This window comes from Tympanuchus pallidicinctus, unplaced genomic scaffold (genome assembly GCF_026119805.1).
Source record: "Tympanuchus pallidicinctus isolate F22 unplaced genomic scaffold, pur_lepc_1.0 scaffold25, whole genome shotgun sequence".
Lineage (NCBI taxonomy): Eukaryota > Metazoa > Chordata > Aves > Galliformes > Phasianidae > Tympanuchus > Tympanuchus pallidicinctus.
In genome coordinates, this window is record NW_026294742.1 from 2,102,040 (window position 1) to 2,113,325 (window position 11,286).

The 11,286-nt window shown below is 43.6% G+C and overlaps 1 long non-coding RNA gene across 1 annotated transcript; it reads left to right on the top strand.

Annotated features, from left to right (window-relative positions):
* The first annotated feature begins 1,051 nt into the window (after window positions 1–1,051).
* Window positions 1,052–4,464, top strand: LOC128084027 (uncharacterized). The gene is made up of 2 exons (XR_008208310.1): window positions 1,052–1,172; window positions 1,942–4,464. It is a non-coding gene; the product is annotated as an uncharacterized LOC128084027 (long non-coding RNA).
* The last annotated feature ends 6,822 nt before the right edge of the window (window positions 4,465–11,286 follow it).

Consider the following 11,286-nt stretch of genomic DNA (forward strand, 5'->3'; position numbering starts at 1 on the left):
AAGTGGTTGCCGAAAGGGATTATTTATTTACTTATCTAAGGTCTGAAAAAGATAATTTTCAGCTTTTATCTTGAGTAGAGTTGGTGCCAGTGTTTTATGTTTGACAGCCAAAGCCTGAGGTGATGGGAATGTGGTGGAGAAGGTGATGACCTACCTATGACTGCATCAGCAGGGGAGAGAATGAGTGCTGACAGAATATAAGAGAAATGGACCATTCATTGACATCAGTGCCCAGATAAGATGGCAGTTAACTTTCAAGTTTATTGTACCCAGAGAGAGAAACTGCACCTCTGCCTGATGGGTAGGTGAGGCCTCCCTGCTGTTCACAGTGGTTATGTTTTGTGTGGAGTGAGGTTGGTAGGCACCGAGAAGAACTTCAGGTCAGATATTATGAAAACTTTATCTGAAAGAGTGGTCAGGCATTGGAATGTGCTGCCCAGGGGGTAGTTGGCTCACTGTCCCTGGAGGCATTCAAGAAACATTTAGATTTAGTACGAAGGGATCTGTTTTAGTAGGGTTATGTTGGTGGTAGGTGGATGGTTGGAGTGGATGATCTCGGAGGTCTTCTCCAATCTTAATGATTCTGTGACTCTCTCCCATGGTGGTTTGTGAGGAGGATCATGTTGTAAGCTACCTAATATGCATTTAGAAAATAGCATATTTGAATTAGGACTGGTTAATGTTCAAGTAAGTCTGAGTCAGAAGTCCAGTGAGTGTTACTGCTCTAGAAGCATGAAATGGAGTCAGTTCCTGCTGTTAAAAATGCATTTATTATTATTATTATTATTTTTACTAGGATTCTATAGCAACTCATGGGTGTTTAAGGTTGTACTTCTCTTTTCACATAGTCCTAGACTCACAGTATCATTAAAATCGGAAAAGAACCTTAAGATGACTGAGTTCAACCCAACTCACCCCACCGTGCCCACTGACCACGTCCCTCAGTGCTGCATCTCCACTGCTCTGAAACGCATCCTGGGATGGTGATTCCAACACCACTCTGAGCAGTTGTGTTTTTTTTTTTTTTTTTTTTTTTTTTTTTTTTTTGTTCCTAAAAAGCCCTTCCACCTCTAGAGAGAAGCCCCAGGGACATTCGTTGTGCTTCCATTTCACCAAGGCTGTAGTCTCATCCCCACAATGGCTGGGATATTTTGTTGAAGATATATTTAAAGGTAAAACCATTACGGAACCCATCAGCAGTAAGAGGTTTCCTCACCGCGTTTCCATCCCATAATACGCAGCTCAGAGTAAAAAAAAGGTCACAAATACCCATTGCTCATCGCAATAAGTCTAACAAATAATTGGCTAGGAGTAATGGGATGAAAATGAGGAAGGGATAGTTAAGCTGACTGCCAGAGAAGCTTTCCCTAGAGATCAATTTTGCAGCCGAAGAAGTTCTGGGATGGAGATGATTGAAACTTCACATGTTCAGAGATGATCTGGAAAAATAATGGAGTTATGTGTCAGTGACCCAGCCTAAAAATCCTCCTGGGTTTGCTGGGGAAGGATTTCTTTTTTGTTGTTGTTGTTGTTCTTGCACATCATATGAAAAAAAATAAAATAATTAATTTAGGGTCAGCCTGGAATGTTTTCATTAGGCGGATAAATACTGTGCTTTATTTTTGAGCTATTCGCCTGGTTTATGTGCATCTTTCTTGCTTGATGCTGGCCACTTTTACATAGAAAAGACACAATTTAATTTAGAAGGAAAAGAAAAACCAACACAAAATTGAAGTGCTCCTGCATTTCCGTAGCGCAGCATTTCCATTTGGAAGGTGTCTAAATGGAACAGTGGTGTATTTCCAATTTCCTCTATTACTGCATGCACAGAGCACTAGTTGAATTTGGTTAAAAAGGAAACGTAGTCTCATTCACTCTGAATCTCAGTTTATTAATTGCATCTTCTCTTTTTCATCTTTTTTTTGTCTTGCTCTACCTGAGGTGCTTGAAGCCAGACAGAATTCAGATGCCGACAGAAAGCTCCAGACTGCTAGAGAAGAAGAAAGGAAGACAAGAAGAAAGAAAATGAGATGGGATTTTCCTTATCTTCTGCTCGCTGTGGGAACTGCTGAGCACTTGCTGTAAACTGGAGCAGCACGACACGAGTTGGCCATCAGCAGCAGGTTCAATTAGGAATGTTTTACAGCCCAAGGCCACGAACAGGGAGACCTCGGTGGGAGCCATTTATTGTTTGATGACCTGATGCCAATCAAATGGGAGTCATATTTATCCCAGCCCACTGTGAATGACCTAAAAACTCATGGTCTGTGCAGTATGGCCAATGACTGGCAATGACAGACTCTGGCAGTGGTTGGTCCCACCTGTGCTGGCTGCCTCCCAATGCAAACTTTTTGGCTTAGCCTGCAGGAAGTTAAAGCTCCCAGTCTCCCGCAACCACAGCAACAGATAGACGCTAATTTCTTTTCCTGAAAGATGTATTTTTCATAAATTTCATTTTCAGCGTTTGCAGTGTGGGCTCCTTCCCAAACAAAGCAGGCAGCGACTGAGCCTGGGTTTATTGCCTCCACAATCCAAATTGCAGCTATTATCGCTATCTACAACCTGCAATTATCCTCAGCTTGCGTATTTCATTTCTTTATCAAAACATACTTTGTGCTGATGGGAGGTGATAGACTGGCAGCTCGGGAAGCCGTGTCTGCTCTCCCAGCAGCAGCTGCAAAGGCAGAGAGCAGCCCCTCACTCATGGCAGCAGATGTGTGATTGCAGCATTCAGGGACACAGAACGTCTCATTGTGGTGAGGGGAGTTCTGATGCATCTCATTTCATCCTAAGATCAGGTCTACCTGCTTTCCTCTGCCTTACATTGTGCAGAATGAAGGGAGCCCACCATTTCATGCATTTTCTTCATGGCCCTGCTGTGTTATCCATCCTTTGTGCTGCCACAGCAGTTTTTTTTTTTTTCCTATGCCATGATGGGGATTGATTTACCTATCCCTAAAGATCTGCAGGCTGCCAGGCTGGAGGGTTCTGCCATGTGGGGGCTGCTGTGCAGCTGCGTTTCCTGGGAGACACCTTCTATTTCATCCAGCAATCCCATCTGGGTGAAGTAGAATTAAAACTTAATAATAACAACTTTGATCACTGGGCAAGTTTGTAAATTGAAATGGCGATGAGATCTGGTGGATGCCTTCAGGAGGCTCAGAGAGGAACCAACCTGAAATGCTTGGCTCTAATCTGCATTTCCAAGTAACTGTGTTGCAAGATGTCCGTTCTGTTGAAAATGAACAAATCCAGTCTCAAGAAGATCAGCTACTTTGTCCCCATCAATTACCACTTAATTAGAGACTCAGAATGACCCTGACGTGGCAGTGGAGGGATGGCTGCCTGCCTTCTTCATTCCAGTGGGTAAAACACAAGATGGGTATAGAATCATAGACATAGAATTGTTTGAGTTGGAAGGAACCCTTAAAGGCCATCTGGTCCATCTGTGATGAATGGGGACCCCCAGAGCTCCATCAGAGCTGAGGGTCCCATCCCCTGGCCTTGGCTGTCTGCAGGGATGGGTTATTCACCACCTCTCTGGGCAACCTGAACCACTGCCTCACTACCCTTGTTGTAAACAACATTTTCTTTATACCCAGTCAAAAAAATCCACTCTTTTAGTTTGAATCAATTTCCCCTCATCCTATCACACAGACTGTACTGAAGAGTCTGTCCCTTTCTTTTGTATGGCCCCTCATTAGATACCAAAGGCTGCTCTAGGCTCTCCTGGCAGCCCTTCCCTCTCCAGGCTGCACAACCCCGACTCTCAACCTGTCCTCATGGAGAGATGTTCCATCCCTTCTCTGGCCATATCTCATGTTCATGTCTCTCCTGCACTGAGCACTCCCCATTTGGACACAGACCCACTATGAAACATGTGGCTGAGATGTGGATCTGTTCTACACTGATGCAAAATTTAGGTGTCTGTTGGGTGTTGGGATACTATAATTTTGGTTTCCAACATGCAGGTGCTGCAGACATTCCCATTTTTTGCTCAAAATGGAATTAAAATTTTTGCTTTTAATCACTGAAGTAGATTTTCTTTTATGTTTTCTTGCTGGAAAAAAAAAAAAAAAAAAGACTAGAATTTGGATCACATTGATTTCTTTTTCCCACTTTTTAACTTAGTAGTTGAACTGAAAAATCAATTACTCACCCAGCATTGCTCCCTACATTGTCCAGGTGTAGAAACTGTTGTTTCTGTTCAATAGCAGGTGCTCAGTAATTTGATCAAATGAATGCCAGGGTGAGAACAGGTCATCTCATTGCCTTTTCTAACTCATCCCATCTTGCCTGCAACCCCTCGGGGCTGCAAGAGAAACCCCAGAGTGCTTCCTTTCCTTCATGCAGTGCACATGTAGAGTATGGAGCCAATTTAGATGGCAATACACAATAAGAGCTTGGTTTTGATCCTAATGGCTGGTGGTAGTTTTCTAAAGTATGCTTCAAAATCAACATAAGTTTTGTTGGACACAATAACCAGTTCCCCTTGAGAAGCATTCCGATAGTTCCTGCCTTGTAATCTTGTATAATAACAGTCTCCAAAGGAAAAATGTTGTCACTAAATGTGAAGTGCTAATGACTGTGATGCTGTGTCATAATAAGAAACAGAAGAGAAAAACAACTTTGTCAGTGGCACGTTTCCAAACAAACAGCTCTGCTGGAAAGAAATGAGCTGTTTGAGCAGCGCAGTGGCTGAAGGAGAGGGGAGGGAAGCTGATAACTGACAGGTCTGTGGACAGAACAGAACGGTCAGGTCAGCCAACCCTGAGCATCTGGAGTGTGCATGTTTTGTCTCCTGCCTCTCCATCACAGACAATGCATCGTTCCTTTCAGGCTTTCTGAACCATTCTATCTCCTGTGTGCCCTTAGTGGTGGAAATACCCACCCAGTTCCATCACAGCTGTCAGATACGGAACGTTTTCCTGTCCAGTAGGTCAATGTCTGCTTTTTGTAGGATTCTCATTGCACCGTTGTTTGTTTTGCTACAGTATCACTGGAGGACGCTGGACACCCAGCTCAGATTTGGGTGTCATTGCTCTCTCAACGCTTTTGCTGTACAAGAGATCATGCAAGGAGCTGAGAACAAATCCATCATGTGGTAACAGCAGGAGGAGCTGGCAGCTGGGTCTAGGGAAAGCTTACAGCAAGCTAGTTGCAACTCCTGCCTCCTCCCTTGACCTCCTCCAGCCCTGGCCCTGCTTGATACTCGCTGGGCTTTAACCAAAATGAAAAGTCTGCCTCATAAGACAGACAGAAAGAAAAACTGTCAGCAAAATAATAAAAATATCAGGAGGTGAGAGCAGGCATGTGCCAGCAAAGTGAGCACTGCCGTATGCCCTACAGTCAGGGTAAGTGTCTGTGGGCTCTTGTGTGGGATTAAAACTGTCCATCTTCGCAATGGATGCTTGGAGTTTCTGTCTTGATGGGTCCCCGGGGGCTGATGGAGGGCTCTTTTTTCCATTTTCATCTAACAGCTGCTGGAGGGGGCTGCACCAGGGATAAATCCTGACTGTGCTGCTGCAGCCTGGCAGGGCAACAAAATGCCATGGGGCTGAGTGTGGCCAAACGCTGCTAACTGGATGCGTTGGGGACAGGAGAGGCAAGCTCTCACTGCTCATTGCATCTCGTTGAGGTTTTAGTTCAGTTTTAGTTAGTTAGGTTTTAGTTAGACCTTCTGCACAGCTGCTGGTGGGAGCTGAAGGTCAGCCAACGGCTTGGAATGGCATCCAGAGAGCTTGAGAAGCCTCCGTCCTTGGAGGAGACCAAAGCCTGACTGGCCATGGTGCAGGGTGACCAACTGGAGCAAGGAGCTGGATGAGGTGATTTCCAGGGATGCCTCCAACTTCTGCAATTCTCATTTTCTCTAAAAAACGAGGCACTGCTGACTGGGAAAGAGGAAATAACGCTCTGTCTTAAGTAACGTTTAGAAAAACACTCTTTTCCTCAGTCATTCATTTATTTTTATTTCTGCTAGATGTTACTGCTGCTCTCATAAATAATTCAAACTTTGTAAAGTCTGTTGTATTATTTAAAGCGGTACATATTAATCACCTTTAGTGCATTCTAGGGCATCAGTACCACTTTTAATGAATTGTAAAACACTCTTTACATGTACAAATAGGATTAACTGTAATTTGCAGGCTAGCCCTAACAGATTCAGTATTTCATAGATCTCTGCAGCCTATTTGTATTTAGTTATTCAAGGAAAACATTCTTTTCCATTGATAAACACGGAACATCATATTCCATGATGTTCCAGCATATGTCCCTGATGTAAGAATTTGGAAGAACCTGAAGCTTGAAATTCAGCCTTTCCCACATACCAGACTCCAGGATTGTGTAATATGCACTGTGCTGAGTTTTTCTGTCCATAACAGCCCTCATATAAGTAGGTAAATGAGCTTAAAACATCTGGAAAACCCCTGGGAGGGGAGAGGAAAGGGAGAGGAAGGGAAGGGAAGGGAAGGGAAGGGAAGGGAAGGGAAGGGAAGGGAAGGGAAGGGAAGGGAAGGGAAGGGAAGGGAAGGGAAGGGAAGGGAAGGGAAGGGAAGGGAAGGGAAGGGAAGGGAAGGGAAGGGAAGGGAAGGGAAGGGAAGGGAAGGGAAGGGAAGGGAAGGGAAGGGAAGCTTCCCTCTTCACCCCAAGATGGCTACATGCAATGTACTGAAACTCCTGTGCTTCCCTTCCACTTTGCCAGTGCCAGTGTATTTAACAGGAGCCTTACTTGTGGTCGAACAATCTGTCACCATTTTTTTGCCTTTAACTCACAGTTTGGTATCTGTAATACTTCATAGACAGAGCACAGGATGAGACTATTTTAATTAGCTGTGTCGTAAAAAGAAAAGCTTGTAGTGTCTCGGGAAATGAGTAAATATACATGTACGTATTGCTTTATTATAAAGAGGTTCTCTGCATCACTGGCTTTATTGCTGTTTAATAACTTTAAAAAATGCAATATGGAAAGCCTTTCCTCAGTGCACAGAAGTAACCTCTAATAACTGGAAAGCAGAAAGATCCTTTTGGTTGCACAGTGGAGAGAGAAACGTCTTGAGGGGATAAACCTCAATATTTCTATCTGCTTAGAGTTGCCAAAAATGAAGGATACCTGCAGTGCTGAAAGACTTTTCATAAATTAAGAGTGATTGAAATTGTTTATCGATGATTTTCAAGATAAAATGATGATGTATCTATGGTATATTATATCAGCATAGAATCTAATAACGAAGATAAGTAGTCAAAATATCAAAATGTTTGATTTTTTCCTTGTATTCTGAAATAAACACTGTAGGGTCTTTCTTATCTTGATAATAATCAAGTAGATGATAACAAAGTTGTAATACAAATGTTTTTCATTTGCACAGCTTGAAGCACCAACAGTAAATTAAAACACACCTAGTCTATCTTAATAGTTTTCCTTAGTTGAAGGAGAGGCCATGTGCTGTTGATGGTATGCACACCTTTTTGCCCTGCCAGGATTTACCATTTTATCAGGAGGTGGAGCCAGACAAACAGCAATGCTTCATTTCTTATCACAGTCACAAAGTCCATGTTTATGGTCACCAATAATGCTGCAATGCACTCCTGTTTCTGCAGCAGTTATTTGGTCTTTTCCAATATTTTCCTTGGGCAAAATTTTCAGGAGGTTTGCTCTTGCAAGTTCCATGATAAAGTAATTATACATATAATTATTTACAATTCTATTCTGTGGAATCCTAATGCCATCATTTTAGCATTTGTACTTTCATTTGCATAGCGACTTGTCTCTAATTACCTACCTCAAGCCATTGAGAACCTACTTCCATATAAACTCCAGTAGCACTCATGGAAATGGTGGCTGTGTTTAATGATCCATGGAGGACCTTCTCAATGGGGAAAACAGAAATCTGCTCTCTTTATAGGGTCGTGCTTTGGCTTGCTGCAGTCACAATTCACATGGGATACGGAAATCTGACCATGATTGGGCGCAGCTCTTAGTCACTCTGTTTGCCCTCCAGATGATGTTTAACTAAGAAGTGTTTATGGATTAAAAACTACCCACACGGAGAAAAGATGGACTATATATTGTTATCACAGCTGTAGGTTAAAATCCTGTAAGCACACATTCCAAATGTCATTTTACCTCAACAGAAAATGGAAAAACTTTTGAAGAATACCCTATAAGTAACATAGTAAATATTTGGTTTTCAAGGTGCAATGTAGATGTGATTTCTTAGTATTTGGGATGAAGTACGTTGAACTCCATCCCAAAGAGCCCTGTCCAAGAGGTGATGATTCTCAGCATTTCAGTGCCCTGTCTTGCTCATTAGACTCACCAAGTCTTTGCAATAAAATGTCAACGTGTCCAGATAGGCCGAACATTTGCTGCTTTGTCTCAGTGGATGTGTCCAGGAGCCTTTTTGTATGCCTTTTCCCTGCCTGATTGACAAGTGCAGAAGCAAAGGCCAATGATAATAGCACGTCTAGCAGAACATAATGCTGTATCTGATTTGCAGTGTGAGTTACAGGGAACGTGGCCTTTGGCAACACAAAAAGATCTTTTCTCCTTAACTTTATGACTGGCTTTGTTAAAAGATGAGGCCTCCCCAGCTGAAGTCCTGCTGAGAGCAAGCTTTAATCAGCAGTGGCGCTGATTTGTTGGAATGCCCTCCCTATGTCATGTGTGGCAAATGGAATAGGGATCTTCCCTTGCAAGAGAGAACGACCAATTACCTCCCCAAAGAAATGAAAACTAAGAAGGATTAATTAGCCTCTAAAATGAGGGACAAGAGGTCATCGTGATTCTGGCTACCATGCAGGTGGTTCCACAAGAAGGACTAAGATGTGAATCCAGATCCTAACTCCTATGAACACAACTCTAGGTCATACCCAGGGTGAAAACACCCAGCTGGGAGAGGGGGAAGAAGCTTTCTGCTCTCAAGACAAAAGGTGAAACATGACTCTGATTCCCCATTTTGTTTTCTCCTGATCATTCATTGCTCTGAATCGTGGTGCATGTCCATATGGCAGTCTTCTCTTTGAACTGCACTGTGCCAGTCTCCCACTGTTTGACAATTTTCTAATATACTCAGGAATTTTTCGCTGGAGTTTTTCCTGCTATAGTTTTACCTGTGAAGCTGGAAAGACATCGAGTTCTTGAAGAGCGCCTACAGATGGGGAACAAAGCCATGAACAAAGCATGTCTGGAGCACATGTCTTAGAGGAAGTAGATGAGAGGGCTGGGATGGCTCAGAAGGCTCAGCAGAGACCTCATTGCTCCCAGCTGCTGAAAGGAGATTGCGATGAGGTGGGGATTGGACTGCTCCCATGTAACAGCGGTAGGACGAGAGGCGATGGCCTCAAGATGTGCTAGAGGAGGTTCAGGTTGGCTATTAGGAAACATTTATTCTCTGAAAGAGTGGTGATGCAGTGGCACAGCTATCCAGGGAATGGTGGGGTCACCAACCATGGAGGTGCTCCAGAATGGTGGAGATGTGGCACTGAAGGACACGGTCATTGGGCAGTATTAGTGATAGGTGTGTATGGGCACTGCTGAATCACAGCCTGAACCTCTGATTGACCACCTGAGGCAAGCAATGAGTCAGCCATGGGAGCACAGCTGAAGGTAATTCACCTGTGCTACCAGAAGGAGTGGAGCCTGGCTCCATCTCTCCTAGATCCCATTTAAGTGCTGACTGCCACTGAGGAAGGTTCTCTCCCTGGAAGTCACTTGTTGTGGAGAATACTACAAGCCTGCAATATTGGTAAGCATTTTCCATTTATTATCTTCCTGTTGTGATAATCTTACTTAGCATAACTTTCCTGTATCTTTATTGTTTATATGTTGGTAGGACCTGATGATCTTAGAGGTCTTTTCCAATCTTTATGACTTTAAGTGGCAACTGAACTGTTATTTTTGGTGAGTTCAGGGACAGCAGCAGTAGTCCAGAAGCCCTGGACAGCATAGATATGGGAGGAAAAGCAGATGTGTTTGGGTTTGCAGAGGACCTGTGATTTAAGCTTTATGTATAATAAAAGCAGCTCCTTCTCAGACAGATCCACCACGTTCTCCTAATAGCTTTTGACCTTGTCTCACTGGGATGAATTCCACATATACATCACAGCCTGGTTTACGCAGGGATATGTTCAGGCAGCAAATTGAACTCTTCTCTGTCCACCACAGCCAGCAGAGCTGCCGGCCTTTTCAGTTCTCAGAGAGATTAGGTTGAGAGAAGAAATGCACCCTGTAGCTTGTTCCTTGGGTAGAATTGCTTTTTTGCTGAATGCAAAAAAGACTGAAAAGCTCCTGCAAGAGAATATCTCTCTGAATGTACTACCTTAGAAGGAGTTAAGGGCAGAAAAATGTCTCTGTCACCTCTGCTGATCCCAAATGGCCGTGGGGATGCTCAGACACATGGTAAAGGATTATAAAGGACTGTCCCAGGGTTTGGGGCACCTATCAATGGGGCAGATTATTTGTGGGGATGGGGATGGTATGTACAGGGAAGGTTTGGGTTGGATATCTATAAAAAGCTTCTTCCCTGGAAGAGTGGTGATGCACTGGTGCAAGCTGCAAAGTGGTGGAATTGCTGTCCCTGGTGGTGTTCTGGAACCATGGAGATGTGGCACTGAGGGATGTGGTCAGTGGGCATACTGGGGGTGGGCTGAACATTGTACTTGCTGATCCTTGTGGTCTTTTCCAACCCTAATGATTCTACGATTTACTCTTCACCTTTACTTTGGGTAAAAAGGACTGGCTTTCTACCCTCTGTGTTCAGACAATGGAAAATTTGCCTTCAGTTTTCCACCACTAAGCATTACCTGGACAACATTTTCCCACTTACTGCTTAGTTAACTGAAGAAAATCCCCAGTTAGGTAGAAGTAGAGACCAAGTGACTGATGCCCAAGGGTCAGTGTTCAGGCTGGAAAAAAGTAAATTGTCAATACTTCTGGACAGGGTTAGCATCCACGCCTTCTTCTATCAGTTTCTGGTGTAAACTAAAGTAGTGATCAGTGAGGATGCCCAGGTACAGCAAGATATTCACCAGGGGATTTTCTCTTCTTAATTTTAGATGCCTCTTTATGGTCTCTGTATTGTCTAGGTAGAAAGAGGCACCCTTGGTTGCTGTTGGTTGGAACTATTTTGAGCATGCACTTCAGGATGAGATAAATAGTGACGTGGGCTCTGCTGCCTGTGCTGATGGAAGCTCCAGCAACTGTCAAGGGACAGATAGGGAGGCAGACCAAACCCCAGTAACAGCAGGATGTAGGGGCATTATGCACTGACAGATAGCTAGATGCAT